This window comes from Zootermopsis nevadensis, unplaced genomic scaffold (assembly GCF_977971745.1).
Source record: "Zootermopsis nevadensis isolate Lab colony 2312 unplaced genomic scaffold, Znev_1.0 Znev_ptg000008l, whole genome shotgun sequence".
In the NCBI taxonomy this organism is placed as follows: domain Eukaryota; kingdom Metazoa; phylum Arthropoda; class Insecta; order Blattodea; family Termopsidae; genus Zootermopsis; species Zootermopsis nevadensis.
This window is the reverse complement of record NW_028259140.1, coordinates 13,168,325-13,186,113: the sequence shown is the minus strand read 5'-3', so window position 1 is coordinate 13,186,113 and position 17,789 is coordinate 13,168,325. Positions and strand designations below refer to the sequence as shown.

Sequence of the window (17,789 nt, the reverse complement as noted above, 5' to 3'; positions counted from 1 at the left end):
TGGCTGTAATTATCACACGATCCGTACTCAAAGCCATCCCGCAGTTTCTATACTGGTGAATGATACGACAGCTGGATAATAACAATGGAGACCTCACCTCAAATTGTGTGCTTCAAGGTCAAGGGAAGACGTCGCCCTCCGTAACGGCGCGGACCTGCGTCACCAGCGAGTTTCAGCTTTCACTCGCATGAGGTTCTGTGTTCGTGTTGAAACGTCATAGGATTTTTCTGTGACTTTCAAATCGTGCAGTTTGGTGATTATTACTGTAATGTCTAAAAATCGGCAATGCTATATCAGGCAACTTTCGGTTTACGAACGAGTTCCTTTCCAAGACGTTGTTCGTTATGTGTATCCTGAATTTCTTAGCTTTAACAATACGTATCGTATACGCTAGCAGCCATTTTAAAGCATAATAACCATGTGCTAAACATCGAATGGTCTACACCAGTGGTATTCAACCTGGGGTATGCGTACCCCTAGGGGTACTCGAAGACATCTTAGGGGGTTCGTGAAATTTAAAAAAATATATATATTATTCTATGATAATCATTTAATAATCAGTAATGTAATTTATTTAATTGATTTTAGATGTAGATTATATACTATGTATGACTTGAATTATACACCAACAACTTTGGGGGTACAAAGTTGAAGAGAAATTATATCTGGGGGTATGCGAAGACATCTTTGGGGGTACGTGAAATTTAAAAAAAATTTGTATGATAAACACTGAATAATCAGTAATGTAATTTATTTAATTTATTTTAGATGTAGATTATATACTATGTATGACTTGAATTATACACCAACAACTTTAGGGGTACAAAGTTGAAGAGAAATTATATCTGGGGGTACCCGAACAAAAAATAATACGTTTTATTATAATGTACATATGCGTTATGCGAGAAAACATTCTACTCAGCGTGGCATGTAAACCAACGTTTTCTTACTGGCTAGAATAGTTTTATTAACCAAGAACAGTTCAGTATAATTATCCTATAATAATTTTCTAATAATTATTGTAATAAATACATTTTTTAAAAGTTTATTTATTTAAATCTTACAATTATGTTTACTATACGTTTCGTTTTATAAGGAACTCTATCTGTTGGCGACTTTAAGAAATTTTGGATGACTTGTAACGTTCGTTATAGAGAAAGTTCGTAAACCGAGAGTTGCCTGCATTTCAGTCATCGCATGCATATTGGATCGAGAAGAATAAGATCAAAAACACATTTCCCTGCGTAGTAAATAGCCTAATGTCACTCGAAGACCAAAAACGTGTTCCATCGAAGCATTCTAATGTTAATCAAAAAAATAAGTGGATAAATATACAAACGGTATAAAAGTTTGTGTGAGCCGCAGTCGGTTCGCTGGCCATAGTTTCCAATCCCAGAAGCGAGTATTTATTTTCACGTTCCTCCATTTTTCATCCCGGTAAAGAAATCCGCATTACCCGTCAGACAGGCTCTAAATGAACTCTCGAAGAAAAATTACGTTTCTGCTCACTAGTGAAACGCCTGGCTTTGAAAAATCTAGTAATGCATTTAGAAAATGGGAGCCATTATGTAAAGAGATTAGAAACTTATCCCACCTCCCATGAAAAATGGTTTCCTTTGCAGTAAGAGCTTACTTACTTAATCGACCCTAACGTGAGTTTTAGTTTGTCCTTCGGAGTTAGTTAACAGTACCTGAGGTAATTTACGCTGTAACATCTTTAAACACTGTAATGCCAATCGGATAAACGAAAATACTCATAAAATTTTAATGGGGAAATCTGACCAGAAACGGACACTTCGTCCACAGAAACGTGGACATAATATTATTAAAACGGATTTGATTTGTCACGTTGATAATTAGGATCGAAGATCTTTGCGCGGAGAAGTCCCGCAACACCAGCCATCTTGTTGAAACTTCAGGCAGTTAAAATGTAAACGGAAACGCTTACGAAAACTTTTCTAGTTAATATAACCGAAAAAAACAAACTATAAGATAGATATGACTTCATAATGCTTCAAGGTAAAAAATTCCGCCATACAGAACACTTTTTCGTTTATTAAGATCATCCCAGAGCAACACGTTTCGGTCCTCCTGGATCATCTTCAGGTTCCACATGTTCCGCGTCTGAAGAAAAATTAGTGTACAATATACGTTTTAATTAACTCGGGTTGGGATTATGTAAAAATACAATGTGTTTATATTAAGGCATTTAAATTGGTCAGTGTTATAAACACAATACATGTATGAAAATAAAAAAACATGATATCCCTATCTAGTAAGGCCTTGGTGTCAGTTACATGATAAGATTAAGTTAAATTATTCCAGCAAAGAAAGCATAAAAATGAAAATGTCAGTGATCAAAATGACCGTCTTTGGACTCCTGTCGTGTATTAATGTTGTTGTTGTTATTATTATTATTATCATTATCCCATCTCTTCACCACTTTATGGGGTTTTTACTTCCATGTACCCGAGACAGACCTTGTCCCTAAGGTACATAGGGCAGCAGCTATTTCCGGGATACATATTGTTTTTAATATGTATTACACGTATTACATAATTTTATTTCATGAAAGCGTCTTTCGGATTATGTTTGAAGTTCCCTGATGTCGTGTTCGCCCGGAATGTTGGCCAAATATTTTCTAAGTGACTTGGAGACAGTTCCTGTCTCTCCTATAATTATTGGGATTACTTTTGCTTGAACTTTCCACATTCTCTGTATTTCAATGATAAGTTCCTTCTATTTCAAGATCTTCTCAGCTTCCTTCTTAATCACATTTCCTTCAATTAAGAGACAAGTTCCATTTTTGTTTCGGGTTATAACATCCGGTATTTTATTTGAAATGGTTCTATCAGTTCCAAATTGTTGGTTCCACAAAATAGTTATTTGGCCATCTTCACTTGTCTCCACTGTCTTTGGGATGTGTTCATGCCAGTTCTTCTTTTGTAGCTTTACCCCAACTTTCCTTCATGTGTTAAAATGTAACTGAGTACACACACGATCATGTCGTTGTATATACTGCACTGGACATCCAGACACGACGTGATCTGTCGTCTCATCAAATTGCTTACATAGTCTGCATTTGCTGTCTGTATCTTTTTTTAATATTTTTGTTGCGTAATATTTTGTGTTTAGTGCCTGGTCTTGAGCTGTTATAATCTGACTTTCAGTTTCCCCTTCATTATTATTATTATTAATATTATTATATCCCATCTCTTCACCACTTTATGGGGTATGTACTTCTATGTACCCGAGACAGACCTTGTCCCTAAGGTACATAGGGCAGCAGCTATTTCCGGGATCCATATTGTTTTTAACACGTGCTACATATTAATTTATGACTATATATTTTACGACAGCGTCCTCCGAATGATATATGAAGTTCCCAAAATGGCAATTTTCTGCATTTTTTTGTTTTAATGCACATATTTTTTTAGTTTTTTGCCTGTTACAGGCTCTTTGCTGTGGCAGACATTCTAATAAATATACTGAATTAAGTTGATTTTACAGCGAAAACATTTGAAACTTTAGTGCCAACTATTAACCGTTTTCACTATGACCTAAAATAAAAAAGTGGTTGCATTACAGCCTAGCGCAAGAAAACAGAAACGAAATTAGTATTCCTTATGTACGTAAAATCCCCTAAGGTTTATTAGGTCCTTCCTAAACGCCTCATAAGCCACAGAGCGCGTTAACGCGTTAAAGGCGAAGTTGGCTCTCTAGTCTCATTTACACTATGTGCACTGCATTTTCAAATTTACGTTGCTCTTCCAATAAAAGGATCCGATATTACGAACCCAATTTGTGTACGATCTTCTTCATTGGACTGTTTTCAATAACAAAGACGCGCTGTGTTTATTCTCTTCGAAGTACTGACCTGATCTGAAAAGTTACTAAGTAAGCTTTGCCCTGCAAACAAGTCTTTAACCTGACTTATTCTGCAGAACCACGCGTCTGCTCCGCGCTAGCTCTGCCGCTAAAGCGTCCTATCAATCGTAAATTCCAGCAAACAAACTAGGCCTGTCAATTTAAACTCTTCCCTAAATAGACCTATATATAACTCCTATATTTCAAAATTTCACAGAGTCATGTTCACCAAATCGTCATAAAATACAAACTTGAAGCAGCAAGGACGCCTCTCAGAAGGCAGAAAAATGGTTTTAGATCCGTGGTCTAGCGGTTAGAACGCTGGCCTTGTAATCCTGGGGTCCCGGGTTCGATTCCCGGCGGTGCCCGAATTTATAACTTGTGTTGGGCAAGGCCGTGGTCTAGGCAACACGGAGTTTTCCTCCGGGGGCTTCCCCGGTTTCTCCGTGGCATCCCATTCACAAACAGAAGAAGGCAATGGCAAACCACTTCTGGATCATCTGCCAAGAACGTATATGAACAGGTCCCAGTCCGAGAAAAGTATGGAAGGATCCTGTTCATATGGACCTGTCGTCAGACAGAACACTAAATAATAATAAGATGAGGTGATCTAGCGGTTAGAACGCTGGCCTTGTAATCCTGGGGTCTCGGGTTCGATTCCCGGCGGTGCCCGAATTTATAACTTGTGTTGGGCAAGGCCGTGGTCTAGGCAACACGGAGTTTTCCTCCGTGGCATCCCAACAATTACTCCATTCACACACAGAAGAAGGCAATGGCAAACCACTTCTGGATCATCTGCCAAGAACGTATATGAACAGGTCCCAGTCCGAGAAAAGGATGGAAGGATCCTGTTCATAATATGTCACTAACCTCCTGTAAAGGAGACGGCGTAATAAAGAATCGATAACTACAGAACTTTTATTTTCATCATATCCGTTCGTCCGCATATACCTAGGCCCAAACTAGTCGATTTCGACCAAACTTGAAATGATAGTAAAAAGTAAAGCTGTCCCTGCTGCTTATCTAAGCACCATGCAATGTAGACGTGTGGGGAGGGGGACTGAAGGTATCGCTCCATTAATTCTTAGCTTGGGTACTAGAGAGAGGTGGATACTAAATGTAATGGAAGAATCTTATTTTGGTTCACGAAGTAGTGCTTGTAAACGTTCTCCTTTAATAGCACCCAAATATAAAAGTCCGGTATCGATAGAACGAGAGGGCCACAACTTTTGAGAAACATTGCTACCACCAAAGAAATCGCTCAACTTCTGCATTGAATTTGCCGAAACCAGTAGACATGTTCATCAACTTCCAAAAGGAAAATGGAATTCATAACAAATTCCTAGTAACGTTTAGCTGTTATAGTTTCACTGAACAAAATGTGACCATACTCCAACTTTTAAGAAATTTAATTTTCAGTACTCCACATTCTGCTATTATCACTATTTACTTATCTACTCAGGCGATAAAATGATTCATCACTACAGAAAACTTTATCTAAAACACGTATACCCCCTGAATATACTGTGTAAAACATTTTCAGCGCTAATATCTCTTTCTCATGGCATTTACACATAGTGGTTGGCGTTTCTAATCCCTTTGTAGCCTTGTGTAAACTTCCGTGGAATAATCCCCTATAAATGAAAGTTTTCTCTGTGACTTTCGCGTAGAGTTCAACAAAGTTCAAATCGTAGTCACTTAAAACCTAAGGACGACCACATAACAGTTTCTATTCTGCAGCCTTCCTGTGTCGCTAAAACGGTTTCCCAGACGACTTAGTGTCCATTGTCTTGAAACAGGAGAGTCGGAAAATGCATCTCTCGACTCATTACGGCAAGTTAAGTTAAGAACGAGACGCCAGGTGGTGTTCGACAAAGAACACTCGTTGCACTTGTGAAAAAGACATCCTTTCACTTCGACTGTTGAAAGACAACTGACGGCATCGCCTCTGTTGTGGAAAATAATAACTTCTAGGTGGATAGGTGCTGCTCCACAATTCACATGGAATAATACAATAACGTCAGACCTAAGGGTAGATACAGATTTATCTTACAGATAAAACGGCTTACAAATTGTATGCAAATAATCATTTTATTCTGGAAATACGCGGCTCGAATCAACATCGTTTTTGGCATCAACGGAGTATTTGTTATTCTTCTCGGTTTTTCTGACAAACTGCCGAGATAATTACGGAAAAATAACACAAACGATCCCTTCCCCGCCATCTTGCCACGTCAGTGAATCCTCGTCACTCATTCCCAGCTAACCGGACGCGTCTCATCTGCTCCGTCACTGTGAACGAAATTTCTGTAAGGTTGTCAACGCTTTTTACATTAGCCTACGCGTATATTCTGTAAGTTCAAAATTAATTCGAATGTGAAATAAATTTATCGCGGCTTCTAAATGCTGAGACTAGAGTTTTGTAGCCCTTCCGGAGTGATTGATGAACGAACAGAAAGACTTACTTACGCAAAGTGGAGCTACGTAAATGAAGTGGAGACTCTACAGCTCGTGCGGAGGAACTCTGCCTCAAACCTCCTCCCCTCCCCCTTAAACTTCTGAATTGCGTCTTTGGTACTAGTCCTCTTTTAAGATTGCTTACAGATTTCGTAGATCGATTGACAACGAATCTTCTGACTGGAATGACATATATAAAATCGCGTATAACCCTGACATGTTTGAATAGTTAATGGTTTTGAACCTTTACACTGACAACCTCGAATATACTCCTTTGCTGTGTGCTTCATTAAATTCTAGCCTAATTAAATTTATCAAGAGGTGAATTCGACAACACCTTTCTCTCTGTCTGTCTTAATTTAAACTTCTGAATTAAATGACTGATTTTTAAAAAAGTGATACCAAAGTTAATAAATCTGATGCCTTAGGCTTTATAATGTCCTACACTCGATGATAAAAAAGAATATGGCAGACACACAGATCTGTGACGTGAAAGCGATACACAATCCTAGAATGTCGAATGGTAATAAACCTTCGAAAATCGTGGTATTTTATAAGGTTTTATTTAGCGTAAACTAGGAATGTCGTGGCTACATGAACACCATATTTAGCTTTCGCCCTGGTGGCAATAAGTAATAATTCGCTGCAGACAAATAATGTGAAATTTAGCATAGAGATAAACCACAAACACATCAACGAAATTTGTGTGCAATATTGACCCACAAATATGGCGCCTGTGCGGGACTTTGAGGTTATGTAAAACAAACTTGAAACAGACAAAGTTTTAGCCACACGTTAGTTCCTGTCAGTTTAATCAGGATAGATTATGATAGGCTGAGGTGGGCTGGGGTAGGCAACGTTTCGTAGGCCGAGGATGGGTTAGGAAACGGATCTGAAATCCAAATGCAAAGAACACGTGTCGAAGCTGCGTACTAATGTAAAGATTAACAACTCTGCCACCTTGTTCTTTTAACTCTTTCCATTTAACTTTCCTTTGTTCACAGTCCAGAATAACTGAATTTCATTTCCAACCAAACGTGAGATGTTCAAAATAGGAAGTTACCCTTCTGGGCATATAGAGGATACATCCAAGATTTCAAGACGAAACCCAAAATTAGACAGAGTCAAATAAAAACATATAAATGCAACAAGGGTAATGCTACATCTAAAGAAATAATTGAATCTCCTGGATTATTTCGAAAGGAGACAGTTAGAAAACACCAAATCACTTCTTTGTATTGGAATATGAATGAATGAAGACTTTTATGATAAATACAATTTTACTGTTTCAAAATCTGGTTAAAAGAATCACCTTCGTGCCCCAGCCGCCCGCACTGAAGGCAAACGACGCTCCCAGTTAAACAAACTACTACGAAAAACAGAAGCACATAAATAATGTAACGGCAAACCAACCATGACTCAGAAGACCAGCGTTATAATGGGGCAAACCCATTAAGGTGAAGGTAAGGTCTACATCCCATGCATTCTGGTTTATGTACTAGCCTACTTATACCAGCATTAATGTCTTTTAGTTTATTTCCCTTCGAATTTTGTCAGTTCAGTTTCTTCAAGACCTAAATACCGCCTTGGACTTGATTCCTGGCACACTGTCAAGGCAAATAACCATGTAAACAGCTGTAAATTAACCAGTCGATCAGTTAACCAACAGAATTCATTCATACAAAGGTAAAATTTGTTCCGTACCTGCCAGAATCAACTCCCTGAAAACTGAAGATGGATGTCTTCTGGGTTGTTGCACCGTGTAGTCTGGTAAAATTTTACCGACGTTTCAGAGCTCCCTGCTGCCTCCATCATCAGGGCGATGAAAGCCGCAGACTCGTTAACACGAGATCGATCCTGCAGGCAGATATACAAAGAAACCCACTGTGGCTCAAAGGACTACTTTGTGGTTAGAATTTTTAATTCTGTGCCTCTGAAACGCCAATTCTGAGAAAAAAGAATGAACTTCTTCGCAGACTATTCAATTTACATATAATTTCCTTGGGGATGTCATACCATTCTGTAGTCAATGGTATTTTTCGCTTTAGAGTTCATTTTCATTCGGTCTGAATGCTTGGTGTTCACGTACCAAAAGCTGTTGATGTTAGCTATAGATGTCTTTCCATTCTCGAATTTGATCAGCTTCTACACGCCGACACCAAGACACTTTAAGGAAACCAAATTGACACACTCAAAGTCAAATGACATTCTCAGGTAGACACCTCGTATAAAATTTCAACGTAGACAAGTGTCTGAATCATAACGTTCATCTCAATAATATCAAAATAAGAATTCCTATTTCAAACATAACATACCACGTGTCTATTACAAAAATCAATTAATGTTTGATGATGTTTAAGGAAACTATCGCTGTCCATTCTGAGAATGAACGAAACAACAGAAAGCTGTTTATTTGCAAAGATGACTGTCTTATGCGTTGCAGAGCCGTGTAGTCCGGTAGAAGTATCCCCGCGTTTCGGTGGTCCTTGCTGCCTCCATCTTCAGGGCCATGAATCGCCCATCACACTTTGGGCATCAATGTGCTTTCCTGCACTAAGTGAACAAAATACAATCCTTATAAGGCATTAGTAGTGCCTTTCTGTCCGTCGTTTCGCATGTGACATCTCTGAAATTACTCAACGGATTTCAGTTAAATTCATTATGAGGGTTCTACACTAAAATGGGAGGGAGGGAGAGAAATTAATTTCCATTTATCTCTGTTCAGTAATTACATAAAGCTCAATCAGCATTAATGGGCTTTCTCAAATTTATCGCACAAAATTTGGTTACGTGATACAGTGTACGAAATTTATCAATCTGCTACTTTCATTTCAAACACTTTTCAACGTGAAGTATATTTAATAAAACAGAAGAAAATATGACGGGCATATTTGTGTGACTATGTTGGTACTACTTTGGCAATTCACCCACGCCAGGTGCAATGATGATATAGACAGGAAGGACCTCCGAAACGTCCGCCATACAATACACATTAACATATGCAATTTGGCCACAGTCTCAATATCACTGTTTATTAAGATTTGTCTAAATATGAAATAAATAAATAAAAAATTAAAAACATAAATCTCAGCATAAAAGTCCTACATTTGAATATTCATGAGGACACTTTATCCACGCCAGGTGTAATAAAAGGAGTCGGTCATCAGAGAGTTCCTGAGAACATAACATTCTTCGTCGTGAAATTAAACTGATTCTTCTTAAACCCATTCTACACTTTAAACAGAATTATCCCATTATATTCGAGAATTAAACTATACGCGACAGTTAGTAAAGTCTCTGTGACCTTGGCGGCATCATAGGCAAGCGACGTGCGCATGCGTAAGCAACCCTATTAAGGCGTAGAAATATCGGTCTTTAGTACAAAGACATTTATCACATGTCTTTGTTGCTTTCCGCTGTTCGCTGTACCGTTATTTACATATTCGTTCTGCCATTACTGTTCTATAACTTTCACCGTTTTAAAATATCACCAGTAAAGTTTACATCAAATTAGAACAAGCACGGCGTTTTTCCGGCAGGTAGTAATGCATCACGTGACTTCGCAGGCCGCATGCGTCACAGGGACTTATTTAAACTCTCGATTACAGAACCTGCACTGCGCATGGGACACGACACAGAGCGGCAGCGATTCTGTAATCAACTGGTTTATTTGTTAATTCGTTGAGTTACGTTGCGAAGAACAGAATGCACTTTGGGGCCTCCTACGGTTCCTACCGCGTGCATCGTATTTGTTTTAACGCTGCTGTAAGATCGCGCCTGAAATTTTGACAAAGATCCTTTGCTCGAGACATTCGTCCCTATTCGTATTACGATACCTTCATAATTGCTATAAAGAATTTTTAAAAAATGCGCCGTTATAGGCATTGTTTAACTTTATGAAGCAGAGTCCTTCTGAAACTGAAGTATCTCAGTAACTCAAAAAATTCGCCTCGTTTTTGAGAACTCGAATGTTAATTTCTGTGTCGTGTCCACAGCTGCGGTACGTATCCTGAGCTAAAGGAACAGAGTCCACAACCTCGCCACCTTGTCTCTTTATAATTCATTCAACATTATCCTCAAATCTACGTCTGGTCCTCCCAGTGGCCTCTTCCGTTCAGGCGTTCCGACCAAAAATTTTGTATGCCTTTCATATATACCTCATATACATGTCCCACTCACCTCGTCCTCGGATTTTTCATCTTAATATTTTTTGGAGAGTACAAATTACGAATCTTCTCGTTATATAATTTTACCCAACTTCTTCCTCCATTCTGGGCCCAAATAATCTCCTAACCTCGCTGTTCTCAAACATCGCCAATTTGTATTCTACGAGATACCATGTTTCACACCCATACAAAACAAGTTTGGAAGGACGTAACAAATATCCTAAGCCAAAAAATTATATCTTATTTTCCAGTTCGTGGAAGGCCGCAGCTGAAAACATCTGAGTTATATAGCCGACTGGCATTTCCTGTTTACCAGACATCATGGCTACAGAGCAGAATTTACAACATTCAAAACACTTAAACAGATGTAAATCGAGGTTGGTGTTGCGAGTGGCTCAGTAAACCTGCTTACTCGATTCATAACGCAATATCCTACACACAGGAAGAATTTGAATTTAATTGTTCGCTGTTTTTGTTTCAGTGAAGCGACTTGCAGCTGCGTCCCGATTTACAAGGCATTCCTGCAGCCTGCAAAAAGGTAAGTCAGCCACATTGTCTGCTACCACAGCGCAGCCTTGCTGCTGCAAGAACACTAAAAACTGCTTCTTAATTAGTAGTGGTAAACTAAACTTTAATATAATTTTACATATTGTATTTATTTGATACATGACGCCAGGACCTCGTTTGTGATAACGGTGTAAAGTTGAGTTCCATTCTGTGACTGGAACACAGGACATGTGCCCTTAAAACTGCATTAAAGAGTTTTGATTAATTTTTGTATTCTAGGAATTTTATAAAAACCATCAGTCAAGTAAACATACGTCCGAAATAGTCACGAACTAAGAACACTGTTATTATCATTTATTATTTAGTGTTCTGTCTGACGACAGGTCCATATGAACAGGATCCTTCCATCCTTTTCTCGGACTGGGACTGGGACCTGTTCATATACGTTCTTGGCAGATGATCCAGAAGTGGTTTGCCATTGCCTTCTTCTGTGTGTGAATGGCGTAATTGTTGGGATGCCACGGAGAAACCGGGGAAGAAGCCCCCGGAGGAAAACTCCGTGTTGCCTAGACCACGGCCTTGCCCAACACAAGTTATAAATTCGGGCACCGCCGGGAATCGAACCCGAGACCCCCAGGATTACAATGCCAGCGTTCTAACCGCTAGACCACCGTGGCCATCATTTATTTATTTAATGTTCTGTCTGACGACAGGTCCATATGAACAGGATCCTTCCATCCTTTTTCTCGGACTGGGACCTGTTCATATACGTTCTTCGCAGATGATCCAGAAGTGGTTTGCCATTGCCTTCTTCTGTGTGTGAATGGAGTAATTGTTGGGATGCCACGGAGAAACCGGGGAAGCCCCCGGAGGAAAACTCCGTGTTGCCTAGACCACGGCCTTGCCGAACACAAGTTATAAATTCGGGCACCGCCGGGAATCGAACCCGAGACCCCAGGATTACAAGGCCAGCGTTCTAACCGCTAGACCACCTCATCTTATTATTATTTAGTGTTCTGTCTGACGACAGGTCCATATGAACAGGATCCTTCCATCCTTTTCTCGGACTGGGACCTGTTCATATACGTTCTTGGCAGATGATCCAGAAGTGGTTTGCCATTGCCTTCTTCTGTGTGTGAATGGAGTAATTGTTGGGATGCCACGGAGGAAAACTCCGTGTTGCCTAGACCACGGCCTTGCCCAACACAAGTTATAAATTCGGGCACCGCCGGGAATCGAACCCGATTTAAACACAAATATGCATTTCTGAGTAAGTTATTTTTGTAAGAATCTATAAAAAGAAACAGAGGAAAATTGTAGCCACTAGTAAAACTATCTAAACGTCGCTTTTAACACTTCAAATAATAAACCTTGTCGAAGCGAGAAATCTAAACTTCAGCTAATGCAACAGTCGACATCATACGCTTACAACATTCTCATTTATGATACGTAATTAAAGGATGGCATTAGACTGGAGACTTTATATAACTCATGATTCATCCTGCATCACATCAAATACCAATTACGAGTGTTCAAAAACGTCTAGTGGTGCTGAGTAGATTTCTGTTTGCTCGACCTCCAGAAATTGAAGAATTAACGCCCACTGGGGTCTGCCCCGGTCTAAGTCAAAACAAAGAAAGCGTCCATTATGTTTAAATGCTCCGTAATCCACGCGTAAAGCGAGTTTATGACGTAGGAGTTGCAACTGGGACTGTCCTATGAGGGAATTTAATCTCCTCATTAAACGCTGAAAGACGTACTTTTACGTAACACTTGACGATCATGTCCGTTATCTATCCGACTTCTGAGAACTGCACTGGTACTGCGCCCCTGTTATTTTATCGCCAATGACACGAGAGAATGAATGAACAAGGATTAGACTGAAACGGTAATAATTAAGTTGAGCAAACTGCTCTGAACACAAGAATTCTGGGAATCTAATTTCTACCGCCCTCCATTTAAGAAAATCACATTAGACACTGCATATTAAAATTTTGTGTTCCCTGTTAGATGTAAACCTGTCACCATGGTTTGCTTCGGTATTCAGGATACAGCGTTCAATATTAGTATATATTGAATAAGGAATAGTGGACAACCGACAATGGGTTGTCCTACAGCCAAATTTTGTGTGGTAGGCTAACGAATCCTCACAAAAAATATTAGAAATGTTAGGTTATGTTTGTGGTTCTTATGAGTGCTAAATGTTCTATTCTCGCCTTTAATGAAGAAAGCAGAGAGAGATATATATAGAATGTTTGATACTGGAGAGAGTATTTTAACCAAAGAGAGAGAAACTAGCAACAAGAGGCTGGAGAAAAGTGTGTAACAAGGAGAGAAATCAATTTTACTCTTTACCAAACACTATTAGAGTGGCCAAACCAAGAATAAAGGTCGATGTCTACTGGGTTTTTGCACCGTTTAGTCCGGTAGAAGGTTAGCGACGTTTCAGAGTTCCTTACTGCCTCCATCATCAGGGCGATAGCGACGTCGGTAATCTTCTACACGATTACACGGCGCAACAAACCACCGCAACAGTCTTTGGACTCACCGCTGTGAAAACATCAAATTCTACAAACCGAGGATTAAATGGGTAAATTTTAATGATCAGAAGATGTCAAATAACATTAACAATAATGGATAAAGCTGATCCTGTGTTTCAAGACGTATCAATTCAAGTGCCAGGCTCGTGAAATAGAAATATGATTCAGATGAACGTTTGGAATTTTTAAAATAAATTTCGGTTTCGTCATTTATAATCGATATGGCAAATATAAAACACACGAAATATAAAAATCAAACTAAAAACTTAAAATATATACCGGCAGCTAACAGCTCAGCGCCAGTGCATTCTGGGGCACTGGGTTAAGAATTACACCATCACTCTTTATGATTCAGATCAGACAGCCTTGGCTCGATCGTCAATCTCTCGTTTGTTGTAACAGTTGCATCACAATGATATTTAGATCGATCGTAGAGAGTTAAAGCGACTAATTTTGTCTGGTGGCTATTGTTAACGCCTGGGCACTTCATAACTGGGAGTGTTTTCTGTATCAAAGTATCTACCGATAGTAACAATGTTAAATTCGTTGTACCATTTAAGAAGCACGTGACTTATCGTAACAATGGCCGCCTCTGATCTATTTACTCTTTCAGTCAGCAATTCGTGAGCAATTAATCACACCACTACGAACCCACTGGGCTGATCAATGCGTTTGGTGGGCGATGGTTATTGAGGTCAGAACCAAATCGACTCTATTCAATGTTTCTGACTGTCAAAATTCAACTTGCAATTACCTTAACCTACATTTCAGCAGTGCAATTTCTTGTTCAGGACGCGTAAAGGTAATACCACCACGAATGAATTTATAAATAAGAGCACCTCGTCAGAAGGTTCCCAGGCTTCGCTCGCTCGTCCTCATAAAAAGGAAGAATGCAAATAAACATGTTAATAAGTGGTATCTTTAGGCAGACAGCGGAATCGTGATTTTCTGTTAAATAATTCGATAATACAAGTAATTTGGTGGCTTCCGTAGCAGACGGAAATTTTGATTAATTTAAAAGAACCGGACTTCATGCAACCATCTGAGAATTTGCTTGAAAATAGATCAAAACCAAGAAAACGTGGATTAAACGGCCGGTTGCATAATCTTACACCGACTATTTTCCAGCAGTTCTGCCAACAAACAATGTAAAAAGTCCCTTAAGTTTTCCCGAACATGGGTGACGTCAATTTATTGATGGTAATTCAAAAACATTTTAATATAATGTGATATGAACTTTTCACTTAATTAAATAGTGCACTAATTTGCATTGATTCTTTCGTGACGTATGCTAAGTGTTAGTTAGTTTACAGTCTTGCGTGAAATGGTTAAGTTTGTTTTGATGAAGCAAAATATAATTTTGAACACGTGAATAATAACCCAGTCATGATACGCTAGAAGTATACAGGACGCAAAATGTCTGGGAGCCTAGACCACGTCACAGTAAGGTGGAAAGAGAAGACAACTATCGCCTCCCCGTGCCTCGGATGCTTGGCACCTAACTCTGTATTTAACAGCTAACGAAGCTAGAAGATTCATTGCGACAAGTACCGCTTAACGGAAATTTTTAATATCCTGTATATTTTTCGTTTGCTCACACGTACCATACAATGTCGTCCATAATTTTAATATCTTGCGTGATTTTCGTCATCTGTCAAGGCATTTCACGGTCCAATGCAGTGTAAGGACAATCAAAACGTAGCGTTTGGACTGGATCCTCTAGAACAATGGTATTCAACCTGGGGTACGCGAAGACGTCTTAGGGGGTACGTGAAATTTAAAAAAATATATATTATTTTATGATAAACACCGAATAATCAGTAATGTAATTTGTTTAATTTATTTTAGATGTAGATTTTATACTATGTATAACTTGAATTATACACCAACAACTCTGGGGCTACAAAGTTGAAGAGAAATTATATCTGGGGGTACGCGAAGACATCTTAGGGGGTACGCGAAATTTAAAAAAATAATATTATTTTATGAGAATCACTGAATAATCAGTAATGTAATTTATTTTAGATGTAGATTATATACTATGTATAACTTGAATTATACACCAACGACTCTGGTGGTACAAAGTTGATAAGAAACTATATCTGGGGGTACGCGAAGACATCTTAGGGGGTACGCGAAATTTTAAAAAAATAATATTATTTTATGAGAATCACTGAATAATCAGTAATGTAGTTTATTTAATTTATTTTAGATGTAGATTTTATACTATGTATAACTTGAATTATACACCAACAACTCTGGGGCTACAAAGTTGAAGAGAAATTATATCTGGGGGTACGCGAAGACATCTTAGGGGGTACGTGAAATTTAAAAAAATAATATTATTTTATGAGAATCACTGAATAATCAGTAATGTAATTTATTTTAGATGTAGATTATATACTATGTATAACTTGAATTATACACCAACAACTTTGGGGGTACAAAGTTGAAGAGAAATTATATCTGGGGGTACGCAAACAAAAAAGGTTGAATACCACTGCTGTAGAAAAACAACTGGTGATTCCTTCTCTGCTCAAGAAGACCGATAATTCCTTAATTCGTGTTTCTGTGTACGTATGTGTGTTCTGAATTAAATGCTGATCAATACGCCAACATGGAGCGAAGACCTTTATGTTATACGTAGCCTACACATTAAGAATATAAATTGAATAATGCTGTATGGGGAAATGATCGCAGATCACTCGGACTACCATACAACATAAATATTATACATTCTGTGGTCAAGATTCACATGAGATAAGTATCGACATTAAACTTCAGAATGCATTGGACTGACACAAAGGATCTGCGATTTCCGTCCTCATTGCAAAATGGTACATATTTACACCCCCCCCCCCCCAAGGCCAATGAAACATACGATCAACAGCGAAGACGTCATTGATTCTATCAACCAACCACTGACGATCCTTAGAGCGAGGAGACTTCATGCGTCATTAGACATCAGTGCGGGAGCCACGCGGTCAGAACACGAGACACGTCCTGCTTTATCCCCAAGGGAAGTCGAATCTTGTTACAAAACGCGTTAAGGGCTGTCCAACAACTGGACTCACTGCATCCATGCTATTGTTGACATCCGTTTCATTACAAGGGCAACAAAGTATAATCCAGTTTCCGCTACAGATACGTGTATAGCCTGTATATTGAAGATTCCTGGCTTCTGGGTTGTTGCGCTGTGTAGTCTGGTCGATGTTTACCAACGTTTCAGAGGTCATACTGCCTCCATCATCAGGGCGATAAGTATGAAGATTTCTGTCTTCTGGGTTGTTGCGCTGTGTAGTCTGGTCGATGTTTACCAACGTTTCAGAGGTCATACTGCCTCCATCATCAGGGCGATAAGTATGAAGATTTCCGTCTTCTGGGTTGTTGCGCTGTGTAGTCTGGTCGATGTTTACCAACGTTTCAGAGGTCATACTGCCTCCATCATCAGGGCGATAAGTATGAAGATTTCTGTCTTCTGGGTTGTTGCGCTGTGTAGTCTGGTCGATGTTAACCAACGTTTCAGAGGTCATACTGCCTCCGTCATCAGAGTATGAAGATTTCTGTCTTCTGGCTTGTTGCGCTGTGTAGTCTGGTCGATGTTAACCAACGTTTCAGAGGTCATACTGCCTCCGTCATCAGAGTATGAAGATTTCTGTCTTCTGGGTTGTTGCGCTGTGTAGTCTGGTCGATGTTAACCAACGTTTCAGAGGTCATACTGCCTCCGTCATCAGAGTATGAAGATTTCTGTCTTCTGGGTTGTTGCGCTGTGTAGTCTGGTCGATGTTAACCAACGTTTCAGAGGTCATACTGCCTCCGTCATCAGAGTATGAAGATTTCTGTCTTCTGGGTTGTTGCGCTGTGTAGTCTGGTCGATGTTAACCAACGTTTCAGAGGTCATACTGCCTCCGTCATCAGAGTATGAAGATTTCTGTCTTCTGGGTTGTTGCGCTGTGTAGTCTGGTCGATGTTAACCAACGTTTCAGAGGTCATACTGCCTCCGTCATCAGAGTATAAAGATTTCTGTCTTCTGGGTTGTTGCGTTGTGTAGTCTGGTCGATGTTAACCAACGTTTCAGAGGCCATACTGCCTCCATCATCAGGGCGATGAGTATGAAGATTTCTGTCTTCTGGGTTGTTGCGCTGTGTAGTCTGGTCGATGTTAACCAACGTTTCAGAGGTCATACTGCCTCCGTCATCAGAGTATAAAGATTTCTGTCTTCTGGGTTGTTGCGTTGTGTAGTCTGGTCGAT

The 17,789-nt window shown here is 39.3% G+C and overlaps 2 protein-coding genes across 5 annotated transcripts in view; one reads left to right on the top strand and one right to left on the bottom strand.

The window, feature by feature from the left end:
- The window catches only part of LOC110837025 (calcitonin gene-related peptide type 1 receptor), a 155,734-nt gene that overhangs the window by 7,836 nt on the left and 130,109 nt on the right, over window positions 1–17,789 (top strand). For 2 of the 3 annotated variants that reach the window (XM_087345147.1, XM_087345150.1), the window contains exon 2: window positions 10,972–11,028. The gene's annotated coding sequence lies outside the window, so the exon portion shown is untranslated. Of the gene's footprint in view, window positions 1–10,745; window positions 10,868–10,971; window positions 11,029–17,789 lie in introns of those variants that run through there. The other variant, XM_087345149.1, reaches the window with a different exon arrangement.
- LOC110840611 (uncharacterized) overlaps window positions 1–17,789 on the bottom strand; it is a 356,302-nt gene that overhangs the window by 219,039 nt on the left and 119,474 nt on the right. The gene's annotated exons all lie outside the window — the stretch shown is intronic.